The following is a 10,448-nucleotide window of genomic DNA, read 5'->3' as shown; positions in this document are numbered from 1 at the left end:
ACTTCGACTTTAACTTTAACTTTAACTTTATTTTTATTTTTATGTTTATTTTTATATTTATATTTATATTTAGTTAAACTAAAATAGAATTTTTAATTTTTAAGTTAATAAATATCTTTTACGTTTTGTAACTTTGTGCGCGTGAATTGATATTAACACACGAATAAGCGTGTATGAAAATAGCATACAAATATAAAATTTCAAAAATACGGATAATTTGAAAAAAGAATATTTAATATGATATTTCAAGGTTGAAATTTAAATGTTAAAATAAAATTAAAAATATATCATTTTAAAATTTTGTAAATAATAAATTTTTTATTTTTCAAATGAAATTTATATTAAAAAATAAAATTATGAGAAAGGACAATCCAATAATAGAGATATTTTAAGAAAACCCAATAATAGTTACAGTTTTAATCATCATTATTTTATTTTTATTAAAAAAATACTAATAAATTAATATTCAACTTATAAAATTTCGCAGTCTGATAAATCCTAAAAAATTTAATCGGTTAAATAATTATTTTTATTTTTTTAAATATATATATTAAATGAGTGATAAATGAAATTATTAAATGATAAATTAATCTGGATTATTTATTCCATGTGGATTTAATTTATATTTAGTTGTTACTTCAAAATTTTGAAATATCCGTATAACATTTCAATCTTTAATAAAGTTATTATGAGATAATTAATTAATAATATAATTAAATAAAATAATATATAATATAATAATAATTAAATATTTTGGAGTATACATAATTTTTGATTAAGTGTTAAAAATAGATATGTCTTTTTTTTTTTGTAACTGAGAACCTAGTAGTCGTAACACCTAACTATTAGTAAATCTTTGGGGGCTTACGATCATTTAACTATTAGTAACCTAACTATTAATAAACCTCTGGGGGGCCTACGATCATATAACTATTGGTATACCTCTGGGGGAACTTATAAAATTTGGCAGTCTGATAAATTCTAAAAAATTTAATCGGTTAAATAATTATTTTTATTATTTTAAATATATATATTAAATCAGTGATAAATGAAATTTTTAAATGATAAATTAATCTCGATTATTTATTCCATGTGGATTTAATTTATATTGAGTTGTTACTTTAAGATTTTGAAATATCCCTATAACATTTCAATCTTTAATAAAGTTATTATGAGATAATTAATTAATAATATAATTAAATAAAATAATATATAATATAATAATAATTAAATATTTTGTAGTATACATAATTTTTGGTTAAGTGTTAAAAGAGATATGTCTTTTTTTTTTGTAACTGAGGACCTAGTAGTAGTGACACCTAACTATTAGTAAATCTTTGGGGGCTTACGATCATTTAACTATTAGTAACCTAACTATTAATAAACCTCTGGGGGCCTACGATCATATAACTATTGGTATACCTCTGGGGGGCCTACGATCTACGATCATATAACTATTGGTATACCTTTGGGGGGCCTACGATCTATTTCAGTAAACTTCTGGGGGGCTACGGTTTTTTCAGCGTCTTACGTAACCTAACTATTAGTAAACCTCTGGGGGGCCTACGATCACCTAACTATTACCTAATTATTAGTAAACCTCTGGGGGACCTACGATCACCTAACTATTAGTAAATCTCTGGGGGGCCTACAATTTATTTCAGTAAACTTCTGGGGGGCTAACTTCTAGGAGGCTACTGTTTGTTTAGCTCCTCGTAAGGCACTTGGCTCTCTCTAAGGGTGATCTGTCCAGCGCCTTATGGGCACCTCACTGTCTCTTTGGGGATTGCAAAAGGTTTGAACCCAAGACTTTTGGTTCGGTGAGACTTCATTTTGATGACCATTTCCAATTGCAGTACCCCAACAGACTTAAATGAGATATGATTAATTAACCATCTGTGCAGAATGTATTTCATTTTCTTTTTAAAACCTATAAATGCCACATACCCTTTTTGACAAGACCACTGATAAGGATAACTCTTGAATTTTTTTCACTTCTCTCTCACGAGGAAGACCAATGGCCACCATGAGGTTGACATTATACGAGTGAATTAATACCACACACATGATTTTCAATGCACTTACTCAACAATTTCTTTTCATTTCATACCACACTAATTGTTCCACATCTTCAACATGACTTACACAACTCCCCCTCTATGAGAATTGTCTTGTACATTTCATAATATAATTAACTACATTAATAAATACCACCGTGTATAGATAATAAATTCATAACATAATTAAATACATTAATAAATACTATAATAATAAAATAAACATTTTGGAATATACACAATTTTCAGTTAAATTTTAAGTTGAAATATGATTAATTAACCACCCTTTTCGAGAACACCACTGATCAGGATAAGGCTTGATTGTTTTTCAATTCGCTCTTGCCACGAAGACCAACGTCCACTGTCGAGCTGACACTTTACAAGTGAATTGATACCCTACACAATTTTCAACAAACTTACTCAACAAATAATTTTAAAGGCATTCATTACGTTGAAGTACCACTTCTGGTCTATACTTGTACTCAGATTTCTAGACCTGCAACAACCATTTGAAATTGAGACAGGCGCCTTTGACTATATTATTGGCAAAATCCTCACCCAACAAAGGCATTTGGTGGTCTATCACAATGACACACTTTCCGATACAATTTAGAAGTACCTCAATAGTGGGAAACCTACTGTGAGAAGAGGGACGGGAGGGAACCCTCACCGTTTTTAGCGACACTCGCTTGAAATTCTTCCTAAGACACCATAAAGGAACAATATTAACCTATCAGGAGCTATGAAGATAAGTACATAAAATGGACCACACTGCGGTAGGGAAGGAACCCAGACATGTCAGAGTTCACAAATATTTTTCATACCCTTCGTACGAAGTTGGGTATCAATGATTCTAAGCAACATATGGTACTCAAGTACCTTTGTTGTCTACATAAATATATCCAAGACGAGATGGAGTGCTTCGACATCTCCTTATTTAGCATCGCCTGTCGATACATTGTTAAGATCACGTAGAAATTTAAACATAAGAAATGAGAATTTGGATCTACAAATTTGAAGCATGGAAAAGGCGCCACCAAACCGCAAAACAAAGGGCAAAGCTAATAACGGGTAACCCAAGGCAACCCATTGAAGCTGCCAACAAATAATAGCGCCACGAAAACGAAGAAGGACACAAGGAAGTGGTGTGAGTTCCATAAGAGCCCCACTCACAACACAAGTGAGTGTCGTGCCAAGTAGTCACTAGTGGCTAAGCTGAAGGCTTTAAAGTCAAATGCATGTTTTGACTCTGAGTCAGACCTCGACAAAGGGATTTACAAAGGGAAGTAGATTATTGTTGCAAATCCCAGCACCACCATCTTCACCACCAAGTTCCAAAATATTAATCCCAAAGATCTAGAGGAAGGGGAGCAATCTCTTTTATTCACAGATGTGGGTGAAGGGCCCTATGTTGTAGTTCATTGTTGGCAGCGAAAGCCAAAAGGACCTCATCTCAACAAAGTTCATTAAGTGGTTGGTCTTACCGACCACACTACACCCACATCCATACACGATTGGGTGGCTCCACCAAGGACAAGATCTCCACATCAGCTAGTAATTGCATCTTCCCTACAACATCAAACCCTTCACGGATGAGGTACTGTGTGACATTGCTCCTCTTAAAGTTTGTGATGTATTATTAGGCCAACCATACTTATGGGAGCATCATGTTTTGTATGAGTCCAGGCTTCATACTTTTATTATTACTTTGGGAAACAAGCTATACAAGATACCAGAGGTAGCCCCGCCTACTATCATATCTTTGATCTCTGCTAAGAAATGCAGTAAGATCATCTCCTAGTCTGGGAAATTTGTTTCATTTCTAATTTCCTCTCAAAGTAAGGGGAAGATCATGGCCACATCCATGGCCCCAAGGAAGGTTTCCTCCACGCACTAGAAGTAAGTGGATAAGGCTGTGGAGGAATACAAGGGCATCTTCTCCTCACCCACACGGTTACCCTTGTACTATCGGGTCAAGCATTCAATTGATATGACTCTCGAAGCACCTCTATCTAATGGGCCGATATACCATCGCTCCATTCTAGAAAATGAGGAAATCGAGCGGTAGATCTAGGAGTTACTGCAAAAATGGCACATCTGACAAAGTTCCTCACCTTGTGGGAGCCCAATTGTACTGGTACAAAAGAAGGATGGGACCTTTATGCTCTACATTGATTATCTGGCACTAAACAAAATCAATGTCAGGAACATGTATACAATCCTATTAATTAATGACCTTGACCAGCTCAAGAGGGCCAATTATTTTAGCAATATTGATTTGAAGTCTAACTATCATTAGGTTCCAATAGAGCCCACAAATGTATGGAAAACTACCTTCAAATCCAAGGAGGGCCTTTTTGAATGGCTGGTCATGCCTTTCGGGTTGACAAATTCCCTTGCATCTTTTATGAGGTTGATGGATGACATCTTGTGGCCCTTCACCAACTCGTTCGTGGTTGTATATATCGACGATATCCTCATCTTCAACAAGTGTTGGGAAGAGCACTTGCAACACATTCGACATGTCCTTCAAAGCCCGCAGAAACACAAACCATGTGCCAACTTGGAGAAATGCACCTTTGCCATGAGCCAAGTCTAATATCTAGGTTAAATCATAGATGAGAAAGGCGTGAATGTGGATCCATCTAAGATCCATGTCATTTGAGATTGTTCATCCTTGACCACTTTAACATAGCTTCGCATATTTTTGGGTCGTGCCAATTTTTATCATAGGTTCGTGTTGGAATTCTCTCATATCACTTGGCCTCTGATTCAGTTTCCCAAGGGTGGTGCAAAAGAAAAGTTCTCCTAGTCTGAGTCCCAACAAAAGGTGTTTGTTGAGATGAAGGAACGCATCTGCTTTGCACCTGTACTCACATTGCCAGACTTGCAACAACCATTTCAAATTGAGATAGATGCCTCTACTTATGCTATTTGCGTAGTCATCACCCAACAAGTGCATCCGATGACCTATCATAGTGAGACACTTTCTGATACAATTTGGAAGTACCCCACCTATGAAAAAGAGATATATTGTATCGTGTAGGCTTGCCAACAATGGAAACATTGCATTATGTGGAAGGAGAAGTTCATCCACACAAATCATCGACCTCTTCAAATTATGTAGACACAAGGGAAGTTATAGAAAAATCGCCATTAGAAGTGGTCTACATATATGCAACAATTCCACTTGAACATTAAATACAAGAAGGGTAGCACCAATCATGTTTCATATTGCGTCAGTCAACCCCCAATTGCAACACTAACTATTGTTCTCAACTCTTGTGGCCATGATATTGTTACATCGATGTAACTATACAATAATGATCTAGAGTTCGCTAGAACATACAAGATGCTAGTGGATGCCAAACAAGTTCCAAATTTCCACCCCCAAGACGCAATACTATGCTACCTGGGCCACCTTCATGTTCCTTAAAGAAACTGTGAGAAATTGATTTGGGAGCCACACTACAATTGGGTCACACGATGCTTTGATGTGGAGAAAATTGTGGTCATACTGCAAAAGTATTTGATTGTCCAAGACTCCAACAGGATTTTGGAAAATATATCAGATCATGCATTATTTGTGCCATCGCCAAGCCAACCATCAAGAAGCAACCCTACTTACAGTCAACCATGGGAATCCATCTCCATGGATTATTTTTTTGACCTCCCTTCTACTAAGCATGCAAATGACTATGTATTTGTGGTCATGGACAATTTTTCTAAGATGGCTATATTAGTAGCTTGGAAGAAGAGTATCACAACATAGGACACTTCCAAACTCTTCTTTTAATGAGTTTCGATACATTTTTGGATCCTGCATACAATTATATCAAATCTGGATAGCAGGTTCCTAAGCACATTTTGGTTGAACCTCTGGACATTATTGGACACCAAGCTCACCAAGTCAAATGAATTCCACTGCTAGACTGATGACAGAACAAAGGTCGTCAACGGGATGATAGTGTACATACTATGCATGTACAATTACAAGCCTCCACGAATCTGGGGTAAGAGCCTTCCTTATATGCAACAAAATTATAATAGAGCTCTACATAGCTCAACTGACTGCACTCAATTTCAAGTGGTTATGACATTTCAACCATTGTGTATGATTGATGTTGCCATGCTTCATATGACTATATAGACACACTCCACACATGTAGAGTCCATGGATGATAAAGAAACCAGGTTTATTGGACACATCAAACACATCCGCTAGTAAGTGCACGACGTCTTGCATAATTCCAATGTAAAGTACAAGGAGTGTTAAGATTAGCATCAGGTGCCACATAAGTTTTAGGTGGGCGACAAAGTTTGGATGCATTTACAGAAAGAATGTCTTGTTGGAGCCCATCGAAAACTCTGGCCATTTCGCTATGGGCCTTACACCATCAGCAAGGCTAGGTGAGACAATTATTTCAAGCTTAATATTCCCCCATTCTTCGGCGTACACCCAATATTCAATGTGGACAACCTTCGGTCATACATTCCTCCATTGTTGGACATATCAAACATTACATAACAACTAACACCAAAAGAACTCAACCCAAACTGTATGGAATAGGACACAACTGATAGGATCTTGGACACACAAATCATGAACACTTTGCAACAGAAGATCCAACTATATCAAGTTATCAAAGCTGGCCAACTCCTACACTAGGAAAAGTGGCTCACTATGGACCAAGTTCAACAAAAGTTTCCCCATCTCATGGAGGGACTCAACACGATGGGGTCCATTGCTTCCTAAGGGGAGAGGACTGATCCAGGTGGATATTGATGGCCACTCGCCTATTCCACTTAGACCACCAACATTTTTTCTTTCAGTTTCCTTAATTGTAGCACAATTTACTATTTTTGGTAGCTTTTCAGGTCTTGAACATTTGGACCCATTTTGAGGACCTAAACGATAATTTTTTGGAAAAAGGGAAAACTTGCATCTCTCGATAGGGATTGCAGTTGAAAGTTGTAGTACTCAAATAAATATTTCTAATGACGTATCGTACACACCAAACGAAGATCATATGCCAAGGTTACAACCCGAGGAAGTTGATGTACCAATTTACACAATGGGGCCCACAGACTTTTGGCACTTCATCTCCTCGAGTTAGGTTTTTGGATGTTTAGGGTTTTCCATTGTTTCTCAATAATAAATAGGTTTCTAAGCCTCATTGTAACACACTTCAGAAGACATGTCTATGCCACATCTCTTCTCAGAGATAAACTACCATCGCCAAAGCTACATAAACAATTTTCAGTACTTTATTATTAATGAATTGAAGTTATCTTTTCGTTGTAGGTTTGTGTTTCTATTTATATCTATATTTCATTTCTATTTATATGTGTATTTACTTTAACCAGTAGAGTGTAGTGTGCATATATATGTATATATATTTTGTTTGTATTGATTTATTTGAAGAGATAATTAATTTAAATTTTGTTTTTCAATTAAAAAAATATTAATCTTTCTTAAGAGAGATCAAGTAAAATGAAAGGTGGTAAATGAAATTGTAAAACAATCACACAAAAATAGATATATTAATTTTAATAAGAATGGGATATAGGGTTAAGAAGAAATTGGGCAATTTTTTTTTAATTAATAAATTAATAAAAAAAAAGGGAGTATTTTTCCACATGAGTTGTTTTTATTAACTTGACTTTATGGGATGATAAAATGGAGAGTTTCTTTAGATCATGAAAATATCAATGTCTTTTCAAAGATGATGTGAATTGATTTGAGAAAGTAGGTAAAATAAATTTTTTTTTGGATGAAATTGTAATGCAGTCCATAGAAATGGGTGTATTGATTTGACATGAATGAGCATAAAGCCAAGAAAAGCTAGAAAGATTTTCTTTTTTTTTTCTAAAAGAAAAATAAATTATTGTTTCAATAATTTCCCAAACTTGCTAATTGTTTTTCTCTGCTTGAATTTATGACATGATAAAATTTAGAAGCTTTTATTTTTTCAAGAAAATGTGAATAGTTTTTCAATGTCCATCTAAATGGGTATTAGGTAAAATTAAAATTCAATGAAGAAATTGTATTGGAATTGCATAGAAATGTGTGTAAAGAAGAGGTGAATGCAAGCTTCTTTATCTATTTATAAAAAATAAAAAATAAATAGACTATTCTATTTTCTAAGTGTTTTCTAAGCATTTTAGTCGGTTGCCTTGACTTTACTTTTTTTTTTTTCATCGTAAAAGACTAAACTATTCTATTATGTACATGATTCAAAAATACATCATGGTGAAACAGGAGAGAGTCAGGCTCTGGGCATGTCACCCGAGAGCGATTGAGTCATCCCAAAACTAGCCCACACAAGGGCGCCAGACACAGAAACTAGACTTCCATAGGAGCTCGCCCACGCAGGGACACCAACCATTTCATCACACGCAGGGGACACCGACCTTACCCTGATCATTGACACAAAATTCAGGAACATGGACATAGACCCAGACACGAAAGAGACCAGAAGCATTGTTACTTTAACAGAGTCAAAAAACAAACAGCAAAAGACCATACAGAAGGCCATAGTAACCTAATGTGCAGGCGTCCTCAGTCGTCCATTTGCACCTCCTCGACCCGGCACCAGCCATAGGCTTCTCTTTCAGCCGCAGTGGGAAAGGTGTCTTCCTCCTCGCAAGTTCCCGGCTTCTTATCTTGCTTGCGTTGCATTGCGTCTTCCGGGACTGAGGCCGCATCCTTAACCTTCTGCTCCTTGTCTGCTTCAGAGGCCACTGCTTCATGCTTCTGATTGTCATTTGTCCTCTGCCCTTGTTCATCCAGGGCTTCCTTGTCTTCCCTGGCGTTTTCTATGAACAAGAATGAGACATGCGCGTTAATCCGCGGATTGTTCATGGAACTACTGAAATTGAATATAGTCGAGCCAAAGGCAGGCAGGGCATTCGAGCTCGAAGCCCCTGCATCCACGAATTGGCTGGAGTGGAGGGGGTTGGCGTCAGTATAGCGAGCGAGGTTACAGTGGCAACAATGGACAACATTGTCCGCTTCATGACTGCGCGTGGTTCCCCCCCTGGAGGTACCTCGGCGGCTAAGCATGCGCTGTCGAGGTCTCACTATTTTCGTGGGATGCAGAGGAGCAAAATTCCAACAGACTACAGGGTAGTTCAAATTCCCTGCACCCAGACCCCCTGCAACCAGACCCCCTTCACCCAACTCCGAATGAGGGATGAACCAGACAGACGGATAAGAAGACCCGACAGAGACGGAGAGGCCAGGCAACTGCACAACCCCATACATTCTCTGTTCCCAAGCAGCGATGTCCCTTTTAACTTCACCGACTCTGCTTTGGAGCTCCCCCGCCATAATTTCCACCGTCGCCTGAGCCAAATTGCCTCGCGGATCATTAACTCTCTTCTTCCATCCCACCTTATACCAGCTGCAGTCGATGGCTAAGTTCTTTACTGCTTCCACGTGATGGCCACGGGCTGGCATGTGGCCATCTCCCAACGCCTGTCCCATCTCATATATCACCCGCATCCGGGGGCGCTGCATCGTTCTGGACCAGTTGAGAGCACTCTTGAGCCTTGTCATGTGTTAATATAGTGTTCAGCTGCCCTATGATTAGAGAGTGATCAGTCTCCACTCCTACATTGGCCATGAAGTCCGCAACCCTGTTGCCTTCCCGTCTTGTGTGAGTGAAGGTGATTGCTCTGTTGTTATGGAGCTCACGTTCTATGGCTTCCAGTCTTGCTTCAAGCCTCCAGCTGGTGGTGATATTCCTGGCCTGAGATCCATTAAGGATTTTTTTGGCCATGTTTATAAGGATCTGAGAATCTCCTTCCACCTCCAGAGGGTGATAGTTGTGTTCTCCAGCAAGTAGTAATCCCTGCCATAGAGCCTCTAGCTCCGCTGAGTTGTTAGTGTCCCATCCAATGTTTCCGAAATACAGCATTAGGGGGGCACCTTCATGATTTATTATTATTCCTCCAAAGCCTGCAAGACCAGGATTCCCTTTTGAAGCACCATCGAAGTTGAGTTTGAATGCAGACCTTAATGGGGGCTTCCATGTGTTCTGATTTTTGTTGTTGGTTTTAGAGTGCTCCATCTTATGAGAGCCTTGAGTATGATGAATTTGCCAGTTGTCCATAATGGTTTTTTCGCTGGCTAGCGTAGGCCAGTCCTCCTCCTTCCAGGATTTTAACATAAGAGTCTCCTGAAGATTTCTACATAGCAGGTTCCAAATGTTGTCTATCGAGGAGTACTGATTTTTAAATATTCGCTTGTTTCGCTCCTTCCATGTGCTCCACAAAACTAGCCCGGGTACTAGCCTCCAAAGATGATTGAGGATTTCACTCTTGTAGGGGTTCTGTGACCACTGGCGTATAGAATGCGTGATGTCATTCTCAAGTCTACATCTTCTT

Source organism: Pinus tabuliformis, chromosome 2_2, assembly GCF_031772625.1.
Source record: "Pinus tabuliformis cultivar Carrire ecotype Pingquan chromosome 2_2, CPIR1, whole genome shotgun sequence".
Taxonomy (NCBI): Eukaryota; Viridiplantae; Streptophyta; class Pinopsida; order Pinales; family Pinaceae; genus Pinus; species Pinus tabuliformis.
Note: the sequence above shows the minus strand (reverse complement) of the source record.